Genomic DNA, 26,015 nt, shown 5'->3' with positions numbered 1-26,015 from the left:
CGGATATTTCACCTTCAGTGAGCTCCCCCTAGTGGTGGGTGCTGGCAGCCAGAATTTTATCATGCCCAATGTACAGGACGCTGAAGACTACAAGGATCTGAACAGCTGAGAGATCATTAAGGCCTCGATCACACAGAGGAGCTTTTAGGAGCCTGTCGCAGATTCCGCCAAAAATACCGGAAACAATAGCGCTATTGTTTCCGGTAAAACCACAGACACCTTCCGTTAGCGTCTTTGGTGCAAAGGAACCCGACTCTTCGGGTTAGTCTCTTGTTCTGCTAGTCTGACGGAGCAGAACAACGGAATTACGAACGCAGATGTGAACTAGGCCGAACACTAAACTAGGCCGAACTTTCTCCTACTAATTTGAGAGGCTACAATGTAACCCCCAGGTCACCTGACCCAGCCACTAGAAACCAGATAATGGTTACTGGACTATAATACCCGCAGACCCCCGCTGTCCTTATACAGGACAGGACCTCCAGGTCCCAGATGACACATGACATTAACAATCCTGTATCTCCCTTTGCGGATGCCCTGCTCCGGGCTGACACTTTCACATTGCCAGCTGGGAGTTCTCCTTCTTACAGAAGAGATTAGCATTCCACAAGCATTCCTTAGGTCAAGACCATTAGTTCCTATAGCAACAAGTGGGCAAGCCTGGGAACGCGGTACAAAGGCCGGAGCGCAGACCATGTAAATAAAAGGTGATCTCACAGCAAGGATCAGCAATGGTGTCATCCGACGTGATCAGATTCGCAAGGTAAAAGTCAAAAACGACTGGAAACGTAGTCGCGGAAATAAAGAAACGGCCGATCTCTTCGTACGCGCAGAACGTAAAGGATTCCTGGTTGTGGGACTGGTTACTTAGAGTTTCCAGTAGATTTGTGGTAATTATTTCCCGTGAATGGGACCAGTTTTTCAATATCCGATTGTTGGCGATCACTTTAACGGATTCTGTTTACATTTTATAGATATTTTGGATTCAGGACCACCCAGGTAGCATTTTCCTCTCCTGTCCTCCCACCATTCTTTTTCAGTCACATTTGGTTATTATACTTTACCGTAGAATGTCCATACACATCAGATGAAAAACAATTTCATCTGGACCTGCCAACGATCTAACGTATATGGGGTGTCTGGACCCTCCCCCCACTTGGGCGAGCGTGAATGTATATGGGGGGGGGGGGTCGGGAGGAATAGCTATTGTGAGTACATGGAACATTTAGGGTAAGTGCACACAGGGCTGCGTAAAAGTACACGGCATATCGGTCCTGGAAGCCGCAGGGAATTCCATCCGAAAAACTGCACCAAATAGTGGTACAGTTTTTTGGGCAGAATCTCTGCTGTGGAAATACTGAAAAAAAAAAAAAAAAATACAAAAAAGCTCATATTAATCCCGTTGTCATAGTGATACGTCCCTCTGCTCTGGCTACAGCCCATGTGACCGCTTGAGCCTTTGATTGGCTGCAGCAGTCACAGGGGATGAAACGTCACCCCAGGAGGCCGGGCTGTACCCAGAGCAGAGGATCCCAGCGCTATGACAACACCCGGGGGTAAGTATGAACCTTTTTATTATACGTAAAACAACTTTTCCACTGCAAAAAATCGCAACATTTACTTATTTGTTGCGGGTTTTACCTCCCCATTGAAATCAATAGTGAAAACCCGCAACAGAAAACCAGCGAATCCGCAGTATAAATTGACGCTGCCAATAAAATAATGCACCGCAGGTCAATTTATGAACGGTTTCCCGGTGGATTTTTTCCGCTGTGTGTGGATGAGGTCTGTTCAAATCCCATCCGCTCAGCTGCTACTGTAATAGGCCGCAGATTTTCCGCCAATGAAATCCGTTGCGGAAAATCTGCAGTATTTACGCGGTGTCTCCACACCCTTAGGCTAGATTCACATGGGACGCAAATGCTGCAGACTATAATCCGCAGCTTTTCCGTCCCGTGTGGATCCAGCCTCACCGCTACGTACCACGAATTCATTTCTGGCCATCCACCATAAACACCCCTGTTCAAGTTGGTCGAATAGACGTGTTATTTCTACGGTGAGGGCAGGATAAGCAGCCGCCAGACACATCTGGCGCCACTTGTCTTGAGAAAACCACAGGATAGGACTGGCTGGAAAATAGGCATTGGGCAGGTTGTTTTTCAGACGGCAAACATTGTGGAACGGTTTACTAGTCGCCATGAGAACGTCAGGTCTATGGCCGGCTTTACATTTGCGGAAGAAACACGAGCAGAAATTGACCCGCGGTGTGAATTCTCAATCTGCAGCATGCCAATTTCTCTTACAAAAACTCTGCAGAATTTCCTCACGGAAAATTCGGACGGAAATTCCAGTGTTTACGAAGGCCTTTCTTTATATATTTCTTCTGTTTAGTTTTGGTTGATGGTTTTGGTTTACATGAACCCTGCCTTAAATACATGCAAAATCTGCACTGTGCGAACAAGGTATACTCAATCCATACGTTTTTCTGTGGTTCTTAAAAAGTCTAGTCATCTACGCGAAAAAAAAATTACAAAAATAATTCTAAAACATGGTGTGAATAGAGACTACGCTAAAGAGGCGGTCAGATCTGCCCAGCTCCATCCTTCTAACTACGTGGACTTACATTAGTATATTGAGTAGGCTTCACTTCTTATAGACACTTTAAAGCGCCCCTCCGGTCTCAGGACAAAATTATAAATCTGATGGGGTATATGGAGTAATGTTACCTGCTGCCTGCCAGTTGTGCCCCCTTGCCGTGGATCTGCCGTTTTAGGGTCCCCTCTTTGTGGTCTCAAAATCACTGCACTGCCTGTCAGACTGCGTCTAAGACACTCCCTCTGCTCAAGGATTGGACAGGACTGGTCATGCGAGCAGCTCTGGCCAATCCGTGAACGGTGGGAGTGTCTCAGACTCAGTCTAAGCAGCGCTGCTACCATTTTGCGACAGCACAGAGGGGACTCTAGAACGTCGGCACCACGGCTGGGGGGGCGCAACCGGCAGCCAGCAGGTAACATTACTCCATATACCCCATCAGATTTAAAATATTGTCAGGGACCGGAGGGTTGCTTTAAGGGTTATACATAACTTTGCCGGATAAAGCAATACCACTAAAGCGGCCTATGCACTTTAGGGCTTGTTCACATCTGTGGGGGCTCCGTCCCACATCCAGCCGAAAATATCAGAAAGAATAGAGCAGCACCGCTATGCTGTGCTATGGTTTCCTGTGAAACGACAGACACCCTGATGGAAACCCAATGGATGTCATTAAAGTCAATGCGTGCCGTCGGGCTCCGTCATACGTTGGGACTGGCGCTCCTGGTATTTTTTTTTATTGCTCTGCTTCTCTGATGGGGCAGAACAACAAAACCACTGACGCAGGTGTGAACCCTGCCTTAAAAAGCTGCCGGCCGACAGCTATCCCTTCTAATTCCCCCATGCACATTAGGTTCGGCCTGGCATGCACTTGTTTTCAATGTGGAAAGGGGAATAAGCCATGGTCAGACACCTCTGGCAGCAGCTTCTCTGCCACAGGAACAAGGGATCGGGCATGTTGAAATCCAATATTACCGATCCTTCTTTGCCCCGACGTCTGCCATCAGGGGAGAATCCGCAGGCCTCCATACCATATCCATTACCACATTTCTGATATTTTTGGCTGAATCTGTGACGGAGCCCCCACAGATGTATGAAAGTAGGCCGACTATCTAATGTATGGGAACCCCATTTCTTCCCATGGAAGTCGAAGGGAAAACCAGCAACAGAGCTGCCATAGATCGAGCACGCTGCCGTTTTGGAAGAAAGCATTGTGTGAATGGGATCTGTATTACAACATGACATCTGGATGCGGAACTACAATTAAAATAAATTAGCAATACATGGGAACGTATCCGAATGGAATAAATGAGTCATCGTGATGCAAATGATCGCTATGCATTTTATCAATCAGTCAAGATTTATGACGGCCAGGATCAACAATTATTTCTTATGCAATCGGAAAGATCGGATATAAATCCAGAGATATTCTGTGCTCGCCTGTGCCGGCCTACGCTGCCCCGTCCGCTATAATAAGTGACAGCACTGACATCTCAGGTGACTTAGGACCATGGCAGTGAATGGTCCAAGAAGCCTGGATTGTCAGATCTACTGTGAAGTTAGGGACTGGCAAACTTTGAGGAAGGAATCCTAAATATGTCGTATAAACAATGCCTTGGCAAACCGCTCTTATTAGCGCAGGGAGTGACCTCCAGACTGTTTAATCACACAATAATAGAGACAAGCATAGAACTATAGCGGGTTTTACACTGGCCAATTTTCAGGCAAACGATCGTTCATAGAACGCTCGTTGGCGATAATTGCCCTGTGTAAAGAGGGCAGCGATCAGCAGATGAACAAATGCTCGATCATCTGCTGGTCGGATCGTTTAAAAAAAAAGTGAAATATTATCACTGTCGGCAGCTAATCTCCCTGTGATAATAATGTATGGGGACGAGTGATCGGCGTAACGACCGCTCGTCAATCAACGACCTGTCTCGTTGATCGGCGCTCGCTGTGTCGGCAGCTAATCTCCCTGTGATAATAATGTATGGGGACGAGTGATCGGCGTAACGACCGCTCGTCCCTATACATTGCGCCTTGTGACAGGAGCGAACGAGCGCCAATCAACGACCGGTCTCGTTGATCGGCGCTCGCTGCACCGGCCATAATAGGGCCTTAATAAGACTCTACATGATAGCAACGTCATCTCAACCTCGCCCAGATAATCGCTACATGAAGTGACCGGTAGAGATTGGTTGTTAATGACTGGTCATTTCTGACAACTTACAAAATTTGACAAGAAAATAGTCAACCCATCCATTAAGAGGAACGGTCACGATTAGGGCGTAACGCCAATATCCTGTATTAACACGAGCAGATTTTACGGTTTTCGTTTTGGTAAAAACGTCAAAACCTGCTCGTGTGACAGCATTCTTTATATATAGTGTGCATTTAACAGGTTTGTGTTTTTTCATACGCTTCCATATAGATCGCAAAGAAAACCAAAAATAACATGCTTCTAAAATGTCGCAAAATAAAAAATGGCACCGAAAAGGCGTGTAAAAAGAAAACCACTGGAAAAAAATGAAAACGAAAAAAAAAAGAGTGGGCGTGAAGCAGGCCTTCGAACTACACTAGTCGGTACAATGACACCCACTAAATAACCCCAAAGTGCCAAAACTTCTCCACTCTATTCTACCACATGATCCCTCTTAGCCAGTCCAGGAAACAGGAGTCACAAACTGCAAAACAGGGTTCTTTTCAGAGCGGCTTACTGGCTGAGCAGGACCATGTGACACAGCCTGCCTAGAAGACATTGCCAAGCAGGGTAGTGGTGTCAGGAAGCTGCACATCAGCAAACGTCCTGTTAACTGCTTCTAAGGAAAAACACATAGCACAAAAAAATAAAAAAAATAATAGTAATAATAAAAGAACATGTCCTTAAAACATGTTCTTTTATTTTTTTTTACTGCAATCTATTAACATTCTTAGGCTCTGTTCACATCTGCGTTGGGGTCCCGTTCTGAGGTTCCGTCCGAGGCTTCAGTCAGAACGGGACCCTGACCAGACACAAACTGACACGAACGGAAACCAGAGGTTTCTGTTTCCATTACCATTCATTTCAATGGTGACGGATCCGATGCCAATGGTTTCCGTTTGGCTCTGTTGTGCACCGGACCCGTAGTTTTGCCGGAAGCAATAGCGCAGCAGCGCCTCTGTACAGCTCAGAATCAGCCGGAAAAGGTTATACAAGTCCTGCAAGTAGAGGGTTAAGTGTTCAATCATGGGATCCAGCCACAACCAAAATTAAAAGTAGATAACCGACGTCATCTTGCGCATTTTGTTTTTTCCCCCGGATTCAACTGTATCTGCTTCCTCAGGATGCAGATACAGTTGAATCCAACTGTAGAGCAGGGAGCTCTCAGTTCCCTGCTCCACCAATTATGCCGCTAACGGATTGGCACAGACAGGCGTGAGGCAGTGACTTCATTGCGCCAGTCTGCGCCGAGCCATACAAACTGGAGGAGCAGAGGGATCTCCTGCACTGGTTGTGGGACGGGGTTAGGTAGGTATTTTATTATTTCTATGAGGCACTATTGGGGCAGATACAGTTGAATTCTACAGTAGAGCTGCGAGCTATTAGGTCCCTGATCTACCATTCACTATGTAACGCCAGCCGCTCACGGCTCGGCGCAGACAGGCATTATGACATAACTTCCTCACTCCTGTCTTTACCGAGCCACACTTCGGAGGAGAAGAGGGATCTCCTTCACTCATTTTGGGAATGGGGTTAGGTATGTATTTAATTATTATTATTAGGCACTATTGGGGCTGTGGGGGCAGCTATGGTGGCATAATACTGCATGGCGACAGCTACGGGGGCTTTATACTGAGTGAGGGGCAGTTTCAGGGGGTATATTTTATACAGTAGTATACAGCAGGCTCAGGGGATATATATCAATTCAATGTGGGAATGGTATGCAAAAAAGGGGTTTGGCCTAAATAATCGTTCATTAATCATAAATCGAGGTTATATGTTCAATTCATCGGGATTTTGATTTAGGTCATAATCGCTTAGGCCTAAGTGTTATATATTCAAAAATGTTGACCCCCCCCCCCCCCTATATCAGATTGGTAAGGTATCTTGTTTATCCAATTTATTGGGATTCGCAGAATATGTATCTCCTGGATAGTTCTGCTGTAAGTCATTTGTAGGTGCTTATTTCTGGTAATAGCTTGCGTCAGGGAAGCTGCAGTAAGCTGGAAGTTCCAGCATCATTGACATATAGGGGACAATTCTATTGGTGTATTGTGTAGCTGCCATTTATGCAATTCTTTGTTATAATAGTTTAGATCTGGGGCCACACTGTCCGCATAGAAGCGGCTGCAGAGAACGGCTACGTTCACACGTAGTAGATTTGCTGCAGGTTTTCCGTCAAGATTTGAGGGTGGAAAGTCTGCAGCGGAATACAGCACCAGCAAAGTGGAGAAGATTACAAATTGAAGGAAACCTGGCGGAAAGGAGCTTTCTGGATATTTTATTGAACATTGAAGTCAATGGATGACGGATACAAACGGATATGCCATCCCTGTGTATCACTTCGACTTCGTTCACATCTGTGTCAGGGTTCCGTTCTGACGTTCCGTTGGAGATTTCAGCAGGAACAGAACCCTGAGACAAACTGAACCAATAGGTTTCCGTTTCCATCACCATTGATTTCAATGGCGACAGATCCGGTGCAAATGGTTTCCGTTTGTCTCATTTTAGTCAATCTGCAGCGGCAAATCCGCACCAGAATCAGCACAATAGGTTTACAGATTTCCCTGCGGCTCCTTCCAGATTGTCGGTAGAAATAGTCTGTGTGAACTCATCCTACAGAAAATACGTTTCTTCCCACAGCTCTGTAGAAACATTTATTGCCTCTTCTCCTATCTACCCTGTACCAGCTTCTCTGCAGCGCCTTCTCTGTCCCCCTCCCCCATACCACGAGTATGACAAATCACCATATATCTTAGGACTTCATAGGCAATGCAGCATTCACAGCTCTGCGCAGTCCACCAGCGAGTCAGACAGAGGTATATTCAACGTGATTCACTGAAGGAGAGGGAAATCGCTCAGAATCTGTTCAGCCGGCCCGAAAAACGACCCGCAAAACGCACAATCGAAAGTGTCCCCTGCTGCCCCTCCAGCGATCAGCTGTGATCTGTGGATCATCCCAGGAGCAAGCGTTCAGTTTCTCTGCAGCTCCACCAAAGGGGAAATAGAGAATTACACAGTTTCCATTGCAAATCGATAGGTTATACGAATACGCCTTGTAGCCATTCTCTACTCTAATAGATGAGGGTCCTCAGGGGGTCTCCCCTATCAGAATTCTGTAACAGAGCATTTAAAAAAAAAATCTAAACCAGAAAATACCTACAGACAACATCAGCGCTGTAACAGGTATGACATTTCTTATCCTATTTTAGGGGTCCTCCACTTAGGACCCCCTCTATGAACCAGTAGAGAGTCACTAAGTATCAGCACCTCATGCTCTGGGGGGCCCGGCCCACCTTGTATCACATGAACACCCATATTATTCAACCATGCAGGGTAATTGTAGAGCTGGGGATACAGAGGAGTACAGCGCTCAGCTATCTAGGCCAGTCCCATAGACAGTCAATGCAGCGGTACTGCACATGCTCAGCCACCGCTCCATGCGCATAGGGGACGCTCGTTCTTGTGATAAGTGGAGGTCCCGTTGGACAAACCCCCACCGATCAGATATTTATCACCTATCCTGTGGATAGGTCATGAGTGGTTATGGGAAAAACCAAAAGGGTTGAGATGGTGAGAAGACACCTTTAACGGACTACTGAAAAAAAAAAAGTGGCTCCTGGAAGGGTCTAATAAGATCCTTAAAGGGGTCATCCAGTTTAGAAAACCCATTTTTATATACCCTATAAGGGCATTCTGAGGTAATAGAGGGGGGTCCTCGGTTCAGATCCTCATCTCTTGGCCAAAGTGGAGAGCGGTTATAAAGAATGTCTCACGTTCTGGAGGACCTGTCCTGTGCTGTATTACACAGACAACCCATTGATGTCAATGAGAACCGTGTAATGCTTAATTTCCCCTGTGGCGGCGCTGCAGGTAAATAGAACACAGGCTCCCTGCACACAAATGCTGCGGCATTGTCGTGTGGAAATTCTGCAGCCTTTACACAAGATAAGTTTACGTTCTGCCAATTGGGAATCCGCACTGAAGGTCAATTTCCGCACGCAAAGTCTGCGTGTTTTTTTCCTGTAGTGCGTGGATGAGATTTATTCGGATCTCATCCGCTTGCTGCTACTGTAAAATGCTGCAGCATTTCCGTCCCGTGTGCAGAAGCCTTACTGCCAGGTTTCCCCACATATTACAGGTGATCGCTGGGGGTCCCAGCAGGGGGAAACTGTGATTATTTTTTTTTTAAGGGAGCCTTCTAACAAGTAGGGATTGCCCAAAGTTGAGAACCCCTTTAAAGGGGTTGTCCAGTTGTATGAAACTGATGGCCTAGCCTCAGGATAGGCCATCAATATCTGAATGGTGGAGGCCTGGGGAAGGGGAAGCATCGCTCGTACAAGCACCGCAGTCACTTCAAAACAGAAGGTGGGTGTTGCAGGAGTCGGACCCCCAACGATCAGGTATTGATGGCCTATGCAGAGGATAGGTAATCAATTTCTTACAACTGGACAACCACTTTAAGTCTACAATTGTGTCCAGCCCTGACTGTACATGACATGTAACAAAGAAAATGAACAATTACTCCATTCATCTGTGTCTATACAAGCAGAGGCATTAGTAACTGTAAGGCTCTATTCACACGACAGGGTCCGAGTGTCGGTCGATAAAAACGGACATATCGGAATGTTTTGTATCTGTTTTGCATCTGTTCCGTTTCAGGCCGTGATTATGCCACACACAGCCCCCTGTAGACACCGCCACAGCCCCCTGTAGACACCGCCACAGCCCCCTGTAGACACCGCCACAGCCCCCTGTAGACACCGCCACAGCCCCCTGTAGATAATGCCACACACTGCCCTCTGTACACTGCCACAGCCCCCTGTAGATAATGCCACACACCGCCCGCCCCCCCTCTAGGCAGTGCAACACCGCCCGCCCCCCCTCTAGGCAGTGCCACACCGCCCGCCCGCCTCCCCCCCTCTAGGCAGTGCCACACCGCCCGCCTCCCCCCTAGGCAGTGCCACGCCGCCCCCTCTAGGCAGTGCCACGCCGCCCCCCCTCTAGGCAGTGCCACGCCGCCCGCCCCCCCTCTAGGCAGTGCCGCACGCCCCCTTCTAGGCAGTGCCACGCCGCCCGCCCCCCTCTAGGCAGTGCCACGTCGCCCGCCCCCCTCTAGGCAGTGCCACGTCGCCCGACCCCCCTCTAGGCAGTGCCACGTCGCCCGACCCCCCTCTAGGCAGTGCCACGTCGCCCGACCCCCCTCTAGGCAGTGCCACGTCGCCCGACCCCCCTCTAGGCAGTGCCACGTCGCCCGACCCCCCTCTAGGCAGTGCCACGTCGCCCGACCCCCCTCTAGGCAGTGCCACGTCGCCCGACCCCCCTCTAGGCAGTGCCACGTCGCCCGACCCCCCTCTAGGCAGTGCCACGTCGCCCGACCCCCCTCTAGGCAGTGCCACGTCGCCCGACCCCCTCTAGGCAGTGCCACATCGCCCGACCCCCTCTAGGCAGTGCCACGTCGCCCTCCCCTCTAGGCAGTGCCACGTCGCCCTCCCCTCTAGGCAGTGCCACGTCGCCCTCCCCTCTAGGCAGTGCCACATCGCCCTCCCCTCTAGGCAGTGCCACGTCGCCCTCCCCTCTAGGCAGTGCCACGTCGCCCTCCCCTCTAGGCAGTGCCACGCCGCCCTCCCCTCTAGGCAGTGCCACGTCGCCCTCCCCTCTAGGCAGTGCCACGTCGCCCTCTCCTCTAGGCAGTGCCACGCCGCCCTCCCCTCTAGGCAGTGCCACACAGCCCCCCCTGTACATTGCACCCCTGTAGATGGCACACACCCCCTTCCTGTAGATAGCACCACTGTAGGGGACTGCTGCAGGAGAAGTCACCGTCCAGCAGTCCCCGGCCACAGTGGCTTGTGATTCCGCTCCAGAAGTCCCTGATGTCACTCTACATATAGTGACGTCAGGGACTTCTCCTGGAGCGGAATTACCAGCCACAGCTTCGCCAACGCTGTGGCGGGGATTAGGGATTCCGCTCCAACAGGGAGCAAAAAAAACCTCCTCCTCCTTTCATGAACTTCGCACTGCGAGAAGAGAGCGAGCGGCAGAAAGCACGGCCATCACTCGGATCACATCCAAGTGACAGCCATGTTTTACACGGCCCCATAGACTTCTTCGGGAGCCGTGCGGCCGGCCCAAAATAGGGCATGTTCTATGTTTTGAAAACCGGGTTGTCAAAAAAAAACGAGAACCACTGTCGTGTGAATAGGGCCTAATGTAGTGTATAATGAGCTAGACACATGCACAACGCATTTATAAAGATACATACAAAACATCACCCATACACATGGATACCTACAAACATCATCCGTACACATAGATACCTACAAACATCATCCATACACATAGATACATACAAACATCATCCGTACACAGATACATACAAACATCATCCGTACACATAACATCCATGCATATACTGCATTTTTCAGACTGTAAGACAGTTTTTAGCAAGAATAAACCTTGCTAAATAAAAAGTCCCTGCGTCTTATAGTCGGCAGTCAAGGGATCCTGCAGCGCCGGGGCCCCTGACCGATTCTTACTTAACCCCTCCCAACCCATGATGTGCCGACACATCATTGAACGGGAGGGGATGAGGTATGGAGTGGAGTGGGCTCACGCGCTGCAGGTGTCAGCTATGTTTTACAGCCGACACGCTGCTCTAATGGCCAGGAACAGCGATGGCGCTGTTCCTGGCTGTTTAACTAGTTAAATGCCACGGTCAATAGCGACCGCGGCATTTATAGGGGTCTACCCATGAAGGACATTTTTGACATATCCATAGGATATGTCAAATGTCAGATAGATGCGGGTCCCACCTCTGGGACCCGCACCTATCTCTAAACCCCGTTCTATCTTAGCCGGCTCGGCTGTCTCCCGGCCACTTCCTGGTTTGGTGGTCGGGAGTTACGGAAACAGCGTACATGGTCGAGTTACGGAAACAACGTAGCTCAGCGAGTTACGCCGTTTCTGTAACTCATCGATGTACTGCACCAGCGACCTAATAATCGCTGGTTCAAGTCCTCTAGAGGAACTAAAAATGAAAAAAAAAGTTAGATACATTTTCAGGAGTGTAAAAAAAACAAACGCTTTTCCCATTTTTCCCCGAGCACAATGTAAATATATAAAAAAATAAAAATTGGTATCGCTGCGTCCGTAAAAGTTCGAAACTATTACAATATAGCATTATTTGACTCGCACGGTGAACGGCGTAAAAAAATAATAAATGTAAAACCCCAGAATGTTTTTTTGGTCACCATAGCGTTAAAAAGAATGAAATAAAAAGTGATGAAAAAAATAAAAAATCGTATGTACCAAAAAATGGTGCTAATAAAAACTACCGCCCGTCTCGCAAAAAATAAGCCCCCATACCACTCAAACGATGGAAAAATATAGATGTTACGGCTCTCAGAATGTGGTGAAACCGAACAATTAATTTTTTTTAACCAATAGATTTTTCTTTGTAATAGAAGTAAAATACTAAATGTTTTCCTATTTTCTGTTGTCTAAGGCCTCATGCACACGACCGTAGCCATGTGCACGGCCGTGATTTTCAGGTCGGCCGGCAGCGGACCGTCAGCCGCGGCCATTATTTTCAATGTAGGTATCTGCATGCATGTGTGATGTAGGTATCTGCATGCATGTGTGATGTAGGTATCTGCATGCATGTGTGATGTAGGTATCTGCATGCATGTGTGATGTAGGTATCTGCATGCATGTGTGATGTAGGTATCTGCATGCATGTGTGATGTAGGTATCTGCATGCATGTGTGATGTAGGTATCTGCGATGTAGGTATCTGCATGCATGTGTGATGTAGGTATCTGCATGCATGTGTGATGTAGGTATCTGCATGCATGTGTGATGTAGGTATCTGCATGCATGTGTGATGTAGGTATCTGCATGCATGTGTGATGTAGGTATCTGCATGCATGTGTGATGTAGGTATCTGCATGCATGTGTGATGTAGGTATCTGCATGCATGTGTGATGTAGGTATCTGCATGCATGTGTGATGTAGGTATCTGCATGCATGTGTGATGTAGGTATCTGCATATATGTGTGATGTAGGTATGTGTGATGTAGGTATGTGTGATGTAGGTATGTGTGATGTAGGTATCTGTATGCATGTGTGATGTAGGTATCTGCATGCATGTGTGATGTAGGTATCTGTATGATGTATGGATATTTGTATTTATCTGTGTCTACCGTATTTTTCGGACTATAAGACGCACCCAGGTTTTAGGCCCCATGCACACGAACGTGCTTTTGCGGACGCAATTCCCCCGAAAATCACGGGAGAATTGCGGCCCCATTAATTTCTATGGGGTCATGCACACGACCTGAGTTTTTACAGTCCGTGCATGGCCCGGGAGCCCGCACCGCAGAAAGAACGGACATGCCTTATTACAGCCGTCTTCTGCGGTCCGGGCTCCCGGGCCATGCACGGACCGTAAAAACTCAGGTCGTGTGCATGACCCCATAGAAATGAATGGGGCCGCAATTCTCCCGTGATTTTCGGGGGAATTGCGTCCGCAAAAGCACGTTCGTGTGCATGGGGCCTAAAACCTGGGTGCGTCTTATAGTCCGAAAAATACGGTAGACACAGATAAATACAAATATCATCCATACATCATACAGATACCTACATCACACATGCATGCAGATACCTACATCACACAGATACCTACATCACACATGCATGCAGATACCTACATCACACATGCATGCAGATACCTACATCACACATGCATACAGATACCTACATCACACATACCTACATCACACATACCTACATCACACATATATGCAGATACCTACATCACACATGCATGCAGATACCTACATCACACATGCATGCAGATACCTACATCACACATGCATACAGATACCTACATCACAGATACAGATACCTACATCACACATACCTACATCACACATACATGCAGATACCTACATCACACATACATGCAGATACCTACATCACACATGCATGCAGATACCTACATCACACATGCATGCAGATGCCTACATCACACATGCATGCAGATGCCTACATCACACATGCATGCAGATGCCTACATCACACATGCATGCAGATGCCTACATCACACATGCATGCAGATGCCTACATCACACATGCATGCAGATACCTACATCACACATGCATGCAGATACCTACATCACACATGCATGCAGATACCTACATCACACATGCATACAGATACCTACATCACACATGCATACAGATACCTACATCACACATGCATACAGATACCTACATCACACATGCATACAGATACCTACATCACACATGCATACAGATACCTACATCACACATGCAGATACCTACATATACACACACACCTCATACATACACCTACATCACACATGCATACAGATAGATACCTACATCATACATACAGATACATCACACATGCATACAGATACCTACATCACACATACAGATACCTACATCAACATACAGATACCTACATCAACATACAGATACCTACATCAACATACAGATACCTACATCACACATACAGATACCTACATCACACATACAGATACCTACATATACACACCTCATACATACACCTACATCACACATATCCTACACATTATACATACTACATACATATAGACGGGTCATTAGATACGACGTTACACACGGATTGATTTCTTACTTGTTCGGATTAGACGGCCCTGCAGTCAGGCTCATAGTAAATGGCTTTATTAAAGCTCAGGCAGATCCCAACTGATCCCATACAGTCATCCCCGTATAGTGCAGAGGGAGTGGCGCTATATATGTAAACTTGTGGGTGCAACAGGGTGTTCCCTCTACAGTCACATGACAGGAGAACGCAATGACTTAACCCTTTAGGCGACAACAACCACCCTGGCAGGTGCAGTGCTGGGTGACACTTAGGGGGGACCTCCAACATCGACAATATGAAAGTAAACACCCTACAATAGTACTCAGAGGGGTCGTCCGGTCTCGTGGTCACCAGTAGTATCCCACTACCCTATAATATACCAAAAAACAATCCTACGGAGACATAAAGGGGTCTCCCACTAGATGACTGGTGGTCCCTCTCCCCTGACATGTAGGAGATCTACAATCTAACATGTCCCAATCATTTTAAGGCCTTATTCACACAAGTGTATTTCACCTCCCCATGCGGTCCATTATATTAGCTGACAGCACACTGACCCGCGCAATTCAATGGGGCTATTCACACACGCATGGTTTTTCACGGAGCGCGTGTTGGCTGCGTGAAGCTCATCGCACGTCCTCTTCCGGTCCGTTATTGCGGATCAGACATTTCCATTGAAGGCTATGGGTGCGAGAAAATCAAACAACACGCGGACGACATCCGTGTGCGGTCCGTTTTTCACGCGTCAATTTGAAAGAAAGTGAGAAAAAAAAAAAATAATTAAAACCAGGAAGTGAGAAACGTGGACGAGAAAAACGGACGGATGACGCACGGAAACCAAACTGACAATCATACACATGAACGGCCCGTTTTTTTTTTTGCAGACACAAATCGGACACACTCGTGTGAATAAGGGACGGAGAGGGGGGGGGGGCGCCACTAATTCTGGGGATCTATTGGACACCCCTTAATCTCAGGCTGGTATTGAATGGCAGATTTTTCTCTTGCACTCTTTATATTATGGGGATGGAAAAGTCGCACCTGTCATCTCATGAGATAAGACGTCGTTCACACAGGAGGTCATGTCAGTCAGGTATAGATCACCCTATATAATACAGGAGCAGCACTCCCATCATGTCCTCCACCTGCCAGGCCGCTCAGCCTCTACTAGGAAGTATAGCAACAGGTCGCACACGACATTGTATGAAGCCACAGATACTGAACTACAAGTCGCAGCACGCCCGGCTGTAACTACCTGTAGGACGGAAGTGCAGAACTTGTAGGTGTCGCAGTCATGGGGAGGACGGGTTTCTCGGCTCCTCTATGCTCGGCTGTCACTCACCTCGGGGCGCAGTCTGTTCCAGGAGACCTCTCGGTGGGTTTCCTCCCTCCAGACTCCGTCTCGGAACCGTGACGTTGTCTCTCCGCGCAGGGGGTGTCAGTACAGTGACGCGGGAGTCTCCCAGACTTCAGACATACTCACCGCGCATGCGTGAAGCGTTAGGGGAAAGCCGGGGCAAGGGGACATGGCGCATGCGCCGTAGTCAAAGCTGGCATTCCGTGCATGCGTAGCAACAGGTGTCTGGCGCATGCGCGGTGAACGAGATCTGTCAAGTGCTGCTGCTGTTCACATTTTTGGCGTTTATAAGCGCATCTGTTTACTAGATCAATATATGATATAATAATCTATTTACTATTTACCACCCATGATGGCGCTAGAGAGAGCAGCCAGGCTATATCTGGGTAAATCCCGGAACGTGGAAGCTCTCTAGCTCCCCCTGCTGTCCATCATGCTCAGTGTCAGCATACACAGATGAGCAGATAATACATTTATATAATAAAAAATGGAGGAGCTATAAACAATCATATCGCTTATTTCATTTCATTTTGTACCAACGGAAATGTGTTCCATTAATCACCACAGATTGGCTTTTTTTTTTTGCAGTGATTTTGCAATGTTCAATAAGAAGGGTGTAATTCTTGATGTCCCCTGAGGTGGCGCTGCAGGACAGTTGAACTCTTGCTGCCAGGTTCCCCCACAGACTGCTGGGGGTCATGGCAGTGGGGGGATCCTGTGATCAGCTCATTGTGGGGGGGGGGACCCAAATGTGATGGCGACGGATATTGCAATAATTTCAGACTACTACTTCTTTCTATAGGATATTGGGGGGAGTCGTAGTCTGAAATCACTTCCAGGGCAGGCGGGCAGAGGCTCGTGATGTCTTTCACCAGATCCGCCCGTCCACTCAACACTATAGCACCCATGAATAGAGGAGTACCAGGTCACCTGGACCGTCAGGTGGCGTAAAACAGAATCCCAATTTGGTAATAAATATAAAAATTTGACAGCAAATTCTGCTGATTTGGACAAAACCCAATGATGTGTATAGGGGCAGCCAAAATGTCACCAGATGTCTCCCGTCAGGGACAACAAGGGTCATATAGTTTGAATTTTAACCCATATCTCAATAGAGCGCAGCATCTGATGGGTTTTAACCCGACCGGCAACCCAGCGACACAATCGCTGGGTTGCTGTGGCAATCTGAGGCCAAATAATGGCGTCCGAGTCTGCCTTGTATGGGAGCCGATGTGGACTCGAGGGGTGCAAATTTTAAAATGGGGTGACATATTGGGGGTTTCTAATATCTAAGGACCTCAAAGCCACTTCACAACTGAACTGGCCCCTGCAAAAATAGCCTTTTGACATTTTCTTGAAATTGCGAGAAATTGCTGCTAAAGTTCTAAGCCTTGTAACGTCCTAGAAAAATAAAAGTATAAAAATAAAATGTTCAAAAAATGATGCCAAACTAAAGTCGACATATGGGGGATGTTAATTAGCGACTATTATGTGTGTTATAACTGCCTGTCTTACAAGCGGATACATTTAAATTGAGAAAAATTCAATATTTTGCCATTTTTCGCTAAATTTTGGTATTTTTCACAATTAAATACTGAATGTATCGAGCAAATTTTGCCAGTAACATAAAGTCCAATGTGTCACGAGAAAACAATCTCAGAATCGCTTGGATAGGTAAAAGCATTCCGGAGTTATTACCACATAAAGTGAAACATGTCGGATTTGAAAAATGAGGCTCTGTCAGGAAGGTCAAAAGTGGCCAAAGAGGGAAGGGGTTAATTTACCCATTAGGCGTCTATGGGGGACAGTGTCAAATGCCTTTGCAAAGTCCAAAAACACTAAATCCACAGCGGCCCCTCTGTCTAGACTTCATAAAAACAGATTAGGTTAGTTTGACAACTTCTGTCCTTAGTAAAACCATGCTGGCTGTCACTTATAATGCTATTTATTGTCACATAATCCTGTATATAGTCCCTCAATAGCCCCTCAAACATTTTCCCCACGATGGATGTTAAGCTTACTGGTCTATAATTACCCGGGGAAGACCTAGAGCCCTTTTTGAAAATCGGCACCACATTTGCCCTGCGCCAGTCCCTTGGCACTATACCAGTCATGAGAGACTCTCTAAATATTATGAAGAGGGGAACAGAAATAACTGAACTAAGCTCTTTAAGAACTCTAGGGTGTAACCCATCTGGTCCCGGGGCCTTGTGCACATTTATTTTATTTAATTTAGCTGGGACCATATCTACATTCATCCAATTCAGTATATCAACTGATATATTAATAGCACTGGCACCGGCTACATCAGCTGCTCCTTCTTCTGTTGTATATACAGAGCTGTAAGCCATGCAGGATTTCATTTTAGTCGTTTATACTTGTTACCTATAGGAATAAATTTTCCACTATAATTACCCAAAGTAGATTTGAAAATCTCCCATTGAGGACGGTTCCGGCGCTGGCGATGCAGGACGCGTGTGACTGAGCTCCCGACTAGCCTGCTCATCTGCAAAAGTCACTTCGGTGGCGAAAAACAGCTCAGTGACACCGGCCCTTCACACAGGAACGTAACCAGGGGTATATGGAACGATATCTCCTCCGGAGCGCACACAAGCCAGCCATGGAGGATCGAGCCGCGGGTGTGGACAGGGGAGGTAAGATGGCGGCGTTTCCCGCCACTACTCCCCCGCTGCATTCACAGGATGAGGAACTGCTGCAGCCCCAGCCCATGTCCCCGATTTCAAGCCAGGCAGAGCCCATAGCCTCTTTGCAACCAGCACCTGTGGATTATATAGCACTAGCCCATGAAGTGGCTAAGCGGATAGCTCCTGACCTGCAAAAAGCGCTGGAAAAAACGGTGCAAGCGTCTCTTACCCGCATGCATGCGGATCTGGCACAAATAACGTCCAGGACTAATGAATTAGAGCAATGGGTAACGCTGCTAGAGGATGAAAATGAACGCCTGCAATCCAAACTTAAAGCGGTGTTGTCTAATACCACGCAGTTGGGAGACAAAGTAGAGGATCTGGAAAATCGCTCCAGGAGGAGCAACCTGCGAATTGTGGGCCTGAAAGAAGCGGTGGGACCTTCTGAGTTACAGCGTCTATGTGAGAGATCATTGCCAGCAGCATTGGGCCTCCAGCGTCCATGTCGGGTGGAAAGGGCGCACAGGGTGGGGCCAGACCCTAGAAATCTTCCAGCAGCAGACAACAGTAGCAGTTTGTATCGCCCCAGACAAGTCATCTTTAAATTGTTGGATTACAATGACAAGGTGGCACTGATGAAGGCATATCGCAGCAGATCTCGGCCCTTGGAGATAATGGGCATGAAAGTGCTACTTTTCGAGGACTATTCTACGGAGGTCGCGAAACGCAGGCGTTCCTTCAGCAAGATTTGTACCGAGCTGTTCCAAGCGAAAGTACGTTTTAATCTGCAATATCCAGCTATCTTGCGGGTGTTTCAAGCGAACGGCCGGACCACGACATTCAATACAAAGAGGCGGAGGACGCGTGGGCAGAGCTATGTGGAAGCCGCTCCCCGCACGATGAGCAACGCAATCCAGAACACAGCCCACGTCACAAGCCAAGAGAAGTCGGAAGGAGTCGCTTGGATATGGAGAGAACCTGGGCAGAAGCTTTACTACCCACGCCCGGAAGAGAACGCGGAGGAAGATCCAGGAACAGAGGGGATTCTCCGAAGCCGCAGAGACGGACACGGGACCGCACCAGGTCCACGTCTCCTGATTGAAGAGCGAAGTTTTTATAGGACCTTTATGTCTTAGAGAGAGGGTTCTGAGGACGCTGTAGACCACTTGCAGGTTCCGATCCGATCTTGAGCAGATAAGTTGCCAGTTATTGCAGATAATGCTTGATGATTGCATATGTTTGTTTGTTACTACAGCATTTTAGTCTGTTGTCAAATGTCCTCAGATCAAAATGTATGCATACTGATATAATGCTGTATTTACATTGCAGGGGGTTGGAATCAGAGTTAGGGCCTGTTATAAGATCTAAGCACGCTCACTGGTGGGATACTCTGAGAGTTCCACAAGGTCGGTTCTCTCCTGAAGGGGTTTATTTGGGTAGCTGTTTGGGGCAACGTTGAAGTGAAGCAGTGTTCAGGTCGATATGGCACGTGGTAATCTGAGCGGCAGCTGAAGGGCGTGACCCTTTGATAGAAGACCGAGTATCGGCTGCAAGAAATGGTTGGTCGGCGAAGGGCTGGTGCAGCTTGATCACGATAAGTGATTTGTAATCTCGGCTACGCAGGTCTGGGAGGGAGGGGGAGGGAGGGGGAGGGAGGGGCGTGTTAGTGCACAACAGAAAAAAGTGAAGTTTCCTATGCCAATGTGTACTAGGGGGGTGACCGCCCTTGGCACAGGCGTTTTTTATATTCCTTTTCAACAAGGTCTGTTGGCTTTGAGTTGGAGTTTAGCTTTGTTTGATAGGCCGTGTTCTGGCCATGTTTTCTATGTTTATACATGGCGATTAGGGAAAGATGGATCCGACTCCCCGAACCGATCACGGCTTTTCGACACCTTAGCTCATCTTAGACATAGTCCAATAACATGAAAATAGTCTCATGGAATGTTAAGGGGCTCAGATCCCCACAGAAACTAACCAAACTCTTGCGACATATGAAAAGATTGCATCCAGATGTAGCCCTGTTACAGGAGACTCACCTTACCGAGTTAGAATTTAAATATTTACAAAAATTCTGGGTGGGCCACGTTTTTGGATCGCCGGCAAGAGATGGCAAGGCGGGAGTTATAATATTGATACATAAAAATTTTGCTTTCACATTGGTGTCCCAGGAACATGATGATGAAGGTCGTTGGGTCTATCTAGTGGTGGAACATGCAGGGGAAACTATTAGTATCCATAATGTCTATGGGCCAAATGCGGGATCGCACTAAATTATTGATATTAGGGGGAGACCTTAATACTGTAAGGTCCTCTAGGGAAGATAGAAGTGTAGGGGCTGCTTCGCAGAAACAGAGGGATAGGATCTTGCCGGACTTTTTAAGACACACTGCCCTTGCAGATACCTGGAGGAGTTTACATCCTGATGCTAGGGAGTATACTCACTTTTCGCACGTGCATCAATCGTGGTCGCGTATTGATTACTTACTGGTGAACGAAGCTTGTTCCCGCAGATTGCGCGACGCGACGATAGAAGATCTGGTCATCTCTGACCACTCCCCGATTACCATTACTCTGGCTGACACAGTAGCTAAGGGAATGGATTTTATATGGAAGTTTCCCTCATTTCTGGCGACGGACGAAGACTTTTTACAAAAACTAAGGGGATGGTGGACGGAATTTGAAGGGGATAATGCGTCACACCGTACGGACCCGTCGTTGTATTGGCGTACAGCAAAAGCGGTAATTCGCGGGAAAATTATACAATTTATGGCCAATCTGAAACGTAAGACCACTGAGGGGTACAAGACGGCAAGCGAGCGATTAAGGTGTGCATATACGGCATTTTTACAACATCCGTCGGCGTCTCTGGGGGAGGCATGGAGTGCAGCCAAGCGACAATTTGATCAATGGCTAGATAAAAGAGAAAGCATCTATCGGTCTCAATTTGATGCTGACCTTATGCGCTTTGGCAACAAAGCGGGCAAATTATTAGCACGCCTGGCGAGGGGGAGGTATTCACCGTCACACATTGTATCCCTTAGAGACACCGACGGAATCCCTACAGCGGATCCGAAAAAAATTAACACTATTCTGCGTACGTATTATCAAGCCCTTTATTCGGACACGCACATTGACCCACAAAAAGGTAGGGAATTCTTGGAGAAGGTAAAGTTACCTGGGCTTACGCAGGAGCAGAACGATCTGCTGAGCGCAGAAATCACGGTGGAGGAACTCACGAGCACAATCAGGACCCTACATAACGGAAAGGCCCCGGGGCCGGATGGGTTCACGGGAGAATTTTATAAGTCACTAAGAGAGGAAGTCAGCCCCACTTTAGTGGAGTATTATAATATTTTACTAAAGACCGGTACCTTCCCAGCGGAGGCCAAAATAGCGCATATAAAGGTGCTGCCCAAGAAGGGGAAAGATCCTCTTGACCCGGGGTCATATCGCCCGATCTCATTGATAGATCAAGACCAGAAGCTACTTACAAAAATCTTAGCTAACCGCTTGGCCATATATTTGCCAGCATTGGTGGGGAAATCTCAAGTGGGGTTTGTAAAGGGTAGGGCGGCAGTGACTAATCTGTGTAAGGTGTTGACGGTCCTAGAAACAGTAAGGCACGATCCTCAGCCAGGGGCCCGACCGGCACTCTTGGCGCTAGACGCAGAGAAAGCTTTTGATAACATACAATGGGAATGGCTGGGGATGGTGCTGGATAAGATGGCGGTCCAGGGAGCCTTTCGGATCTTTTTGAAAGGGGTCTATAATAATCCCTCAATAAACTCCTCAGGGTTTTTATCGGCTCCCTTCCAATTGCATAAAGGAACCCGGCAGGGATGCCCACTGTCGCCACTTTTATTTAATCTAGCACTGGAACCTATGGCTAGGTTTCTGGAAGAGTCCGCAGTATTTAAAGGTATCCAGGTGGGGTCTCGGGCAGTTAAGTTAGCCTTGTTTGCTGACGATGTTATACTGTTTATGTCAAATCCCCAAGAACACTTAATGCCGGTCTTTCATTTTTTGCAGGACTTTGGGCAATGCTCGGGATACAAAATCAATATGGCTAAAAGTGAACTGCTGGAGTTGGGCAAACCGTTACCCGGGGCATTTTGGCAATCCTTGGGATGCGGAATATCCCCGGTGAAACAATGCATAACTTATCTAGGCATTAAGATAGGGAAGGGGCCTGAACCCCTATATGGTCTGAATTATCCACCGCTGTTTAAAAAAATACAGGCGGAACTCGCCAGATGGTGCCAGTTACCTCTATCCCTGCTGGGGAGGTGCCACCTAATCAAGATGGTTAGTTTCCCCAGACTGTTATATCCCTTTCAAACGCTCCCGCTCTTGCTGAAGCATGGGGATGTCTCCAAACTGAACTCCGTATTCACAAAATTTGTATGGGCAGGAAAGAGGCCTCGTATTGCACTTACTAAACTCATGATGGGCAAACAGGAGGAGGGACTGAAGATTCCCAATATTAGGGGATACAATGTGGTATGCCTCTTTCGTCATGCAGTGGATTGGCTTCATGAAACGAGCCATTATTCCAACTTAGAGCTGGAAGGGGAGTATGCCTCACCCTGGAACTTAAAAGCGTTATTGCATTGTAGAGTGGCCTCCCTTCCGTGCCATCTCAAAACGTCCATTGTCCTGAGAGATACAGTCCTGGCCTGGAAAGCGGTTCGTAAATGTTTTGGCTTGCCTCACCTGCTCTCCAAACACATGCCGCTGTGGGGACACCCGGAATTTCTGCCGGGAGTAGACAGTAGGAATAGATTTGCCTCTTGGGGGGAAGCAGGTATTAGTAATGCAGGGGATCTTATGCATAAAGAGGAAAGGAGATGGTTAACAGGATCGGAAATCAGAGCTAAACTCAATCCATTAGAGGGCAATGTTAATGTTAATGCTGATTTTATACAAGTTTTCCAGGTGCGGTCGTTCTGTACCTCTAGGCTCAGAGATTTGAATAAGGAAGCTACCATTCATACTCTGGATGAGGTCATTGGCCCAACGGTTCTTCGGGCGACTATCTCGAGGTTGTATAGAGCACTCTGGGATTATTTTGTCCGCCCGCGCCCACGGGCTATGTTCAAAATATGGAACGATGGACGCAAGATCCGGCGATAGGAGAGACCATATTGGAGGGTTGGGAGACGGTACGGAAGGTGATAGTGAACGAGAGCTGGAGGGAAACCTATTTTAAACTAATACATTCGGCCATATATGGCTTTAATATTTTACCTTCGCAGTCCTTCCCCGATCGCATTACGAGCTGTCCCAAATGCAACACACCCCTGACAAATTTGTGGCACGGAGTATGGAGCTGTGCTCAGACTGAACGATACTGGGAGATGGTACGCAGATATATTGTGGATCATTGGAAGGCGAAACTTCCGATGACGCCTCAAGCGCTGCTGTTCCATCAGGCGCGACCACCAGAGGAAGAGGGGGCTCGAGGAGCGAGATCTCCGCTCCCCTTGGTGCACACTATTTTGCTGGTGGCCTTGAGGTGCCTTCTGTGTAAATGGCTGGAAGCGGATACACCGGGTCTCGACATGATCGTGACTCGCTTGAAACAATTACTGGCTCTCGAACGGGTGGAGGTAGAAAGAAGGAAAGAAACGGGAACCAAGAAGTTATTTGCTAAATGGCAAATATTTATAGAAACGCAATGCACAGCGACTGAGGTGGTGGAAATTATTACGCCCTTTAGACACACAGCATGGTATCATACGCAATTTCTGGCAGGCACATTAGGAGGCTTACAAATGGAACCTAGATAATAGAAGGGGAATGGAAGGGACGGAGATATTATCTGATGGCCTGGGTCGTGTTCGGGGATAGGGGAAGTCAGGTTGTTAGCGTTTTTAGTCGCTGGACAGATGCAAAGAGATATGCCATGAGTATATGTTATGTTATGTTATTTTATTTTATTTTGTGTTGGTTATATTCGCAAGTATGCGAGATTCAAATTGTGACGCAATTTTTCTGTGAAATGTCTGTAAAAAAAAGTGAAAAAATGTTAATAAAAATTATGTTTTAAAAAAAAGAAAATCTCCCATTTAGCATTTGTCCCATTATTTGACGTTAGTTCTTCCCATTCTATATCCTGAATTGAAGCCCTCATCCTGGGGAAATTGGCCTTCTTAAAATTAAGTGTTTTTGCCCTCCCAGCCTGTGTTTGTTTTTTACAGTATAGGTAAAATGTAACTATATTGTGATCACTGTTACCGAGGTTTTCACGAACATTGACGTTCCCAACAAGCTCTGCATTACTAGAAATGACCAGATCCAACAGAGCTTCACCTCTAGTCGGGTCTTCCACAAACTGGCCCATAAAATTTTCCTGCAACAGGTTGAGGAAATGTCTCCCCTTTGCAGTTGAAGCCGAACCATGACGCCAATTAATATCCCGGTAATTAAAATCTCCCATTATCACTACTGTACCCGCCTGTGCAGCCCGCTCCATCTGTTTATATAGCTGACCTTCCATCTCCTGAGTTATATTGGGGGGTCTATAGATTACACCAAAAGTAATTTTTTCCAGTGTTTACATCCCTTTCTAGTTCCACCCACAAGGTTTCAACCTCCTCACAATCTTCACCCTCTAATGTCTCATTCACACTCCCCTTCATATCGCTTCTCACATACAGACATACACCACCACCTTCATATCACTTCTCACATACAGACATACACCACCGCCTTCATATCACTTCTCACATACGGACATACACCACCGCCTTCATATCACTTCCCACATACAGACATACACCACCGCCTTCATATCACTTCTCACATACAGACATAAACCACCACCTTCATATCACTTTTCACATACAGACATACACCACCGCCTTTCCTATTTGTCCTGTCTTTCCGAAAAAGTGTAAAACCCTGTAGATTTACAGCCCAGTCATGTGAAGAGTCCGGCAATGTTTCAGCAACACCAACTATATCTATATTTTCTTCCAGTATCAAGGCCTCCAGCTCCCCCATTTTGCTTGCTAGACATCTGGCATTTGTGAACATACACTTTAAAGAGGCTCTGTCACCAGATTTTCAAACCCCTATCTCGTATTGCAGCAGATCGGCGCTGCAATGTAGATTACAGTAACGTTTTTGTTTTTTTCAAAAACGAGCATTTTTGGCCAAGTAAGACCATTTTTATATTTATGCAAATGAGGCTTTCTTAAGTACAACTGGGCGTGTTTAAAGTTAAGTACAAGTGGGCGTGTATTGTGTGCGTACATCTGGGCGTTTTTACTTGTTTTACTAGCTGGGCGTTGTGAATAGAAGTGTATGATGCTGACGAATCAGCATCATCCACTTCTCTTCGTTACCACCCAGCTTCTGGCAGTGCACAGACACACAGCGTGTTCTCCAGAGATCACGCTGTGATGTCACTTCCTGCCCCAGGTCCTGCATCGTGTCGGACGAGCGAGGACACATCGGCACCAGGCGACAGAGGCTACAGTTGATTCTGCAGCAGCATCGGCGTTTGCTGGTAAGTCGATGTAGCCTCTGTCGCCTGGTGCCGATGTGTCCTCGCTGGTCCGACACG

At 47.3% G+C, this 26,015-nt stretch overlaps 1 protein-coding gene across 2 annotated transcripts in view; it reads right to left on the bottom strand.

The window, feature by feature from the left end:
- Window positions 1–15,966, bottom strand: part of PALS1 (protein associated with LIN7 1, MAGUK p55 family member) — a 53,215-nt gene extending 37,249 nt beyond the window's left edge. The window contains exon 1 of one of the 2 annotated variants that reach the window (XM_075844932.1): window positions 15,699–15,966. The gene's annotated coding sequence lies outside the window, so the exon portion shown is untranslated. The remainder of the gene's footprint in view (window positions 1–15,698) is intronic. The other variant, XM_075844931.1, reaches the window with a different exon arrangement.
- Between the last annotated feature and the right edge of the window lie 10,049 nt (window positions 15,967–26,015).

This window comes from Rhinoderma darwinii, chromosome 12 (assembly GCF_050947455.1).
Source record: "Rhinoderma darwinii isolate aRhiDar2 chromosome 12, aRhiDar2.hap1, whole genome shotgun sequence".
Classification (NCBI taxonomy): Eukaryota; Metazoa; Chordata; class Amphibia; order Anura; family Rhinodermatidae; genus Rhinoderma; species Rhinoderma darwinii.
The sequence above is the reverse complement of the archived record's forward strand: the minus strand, read 5'-3'. Positions and strand labels throughout refer to the sequence as shown.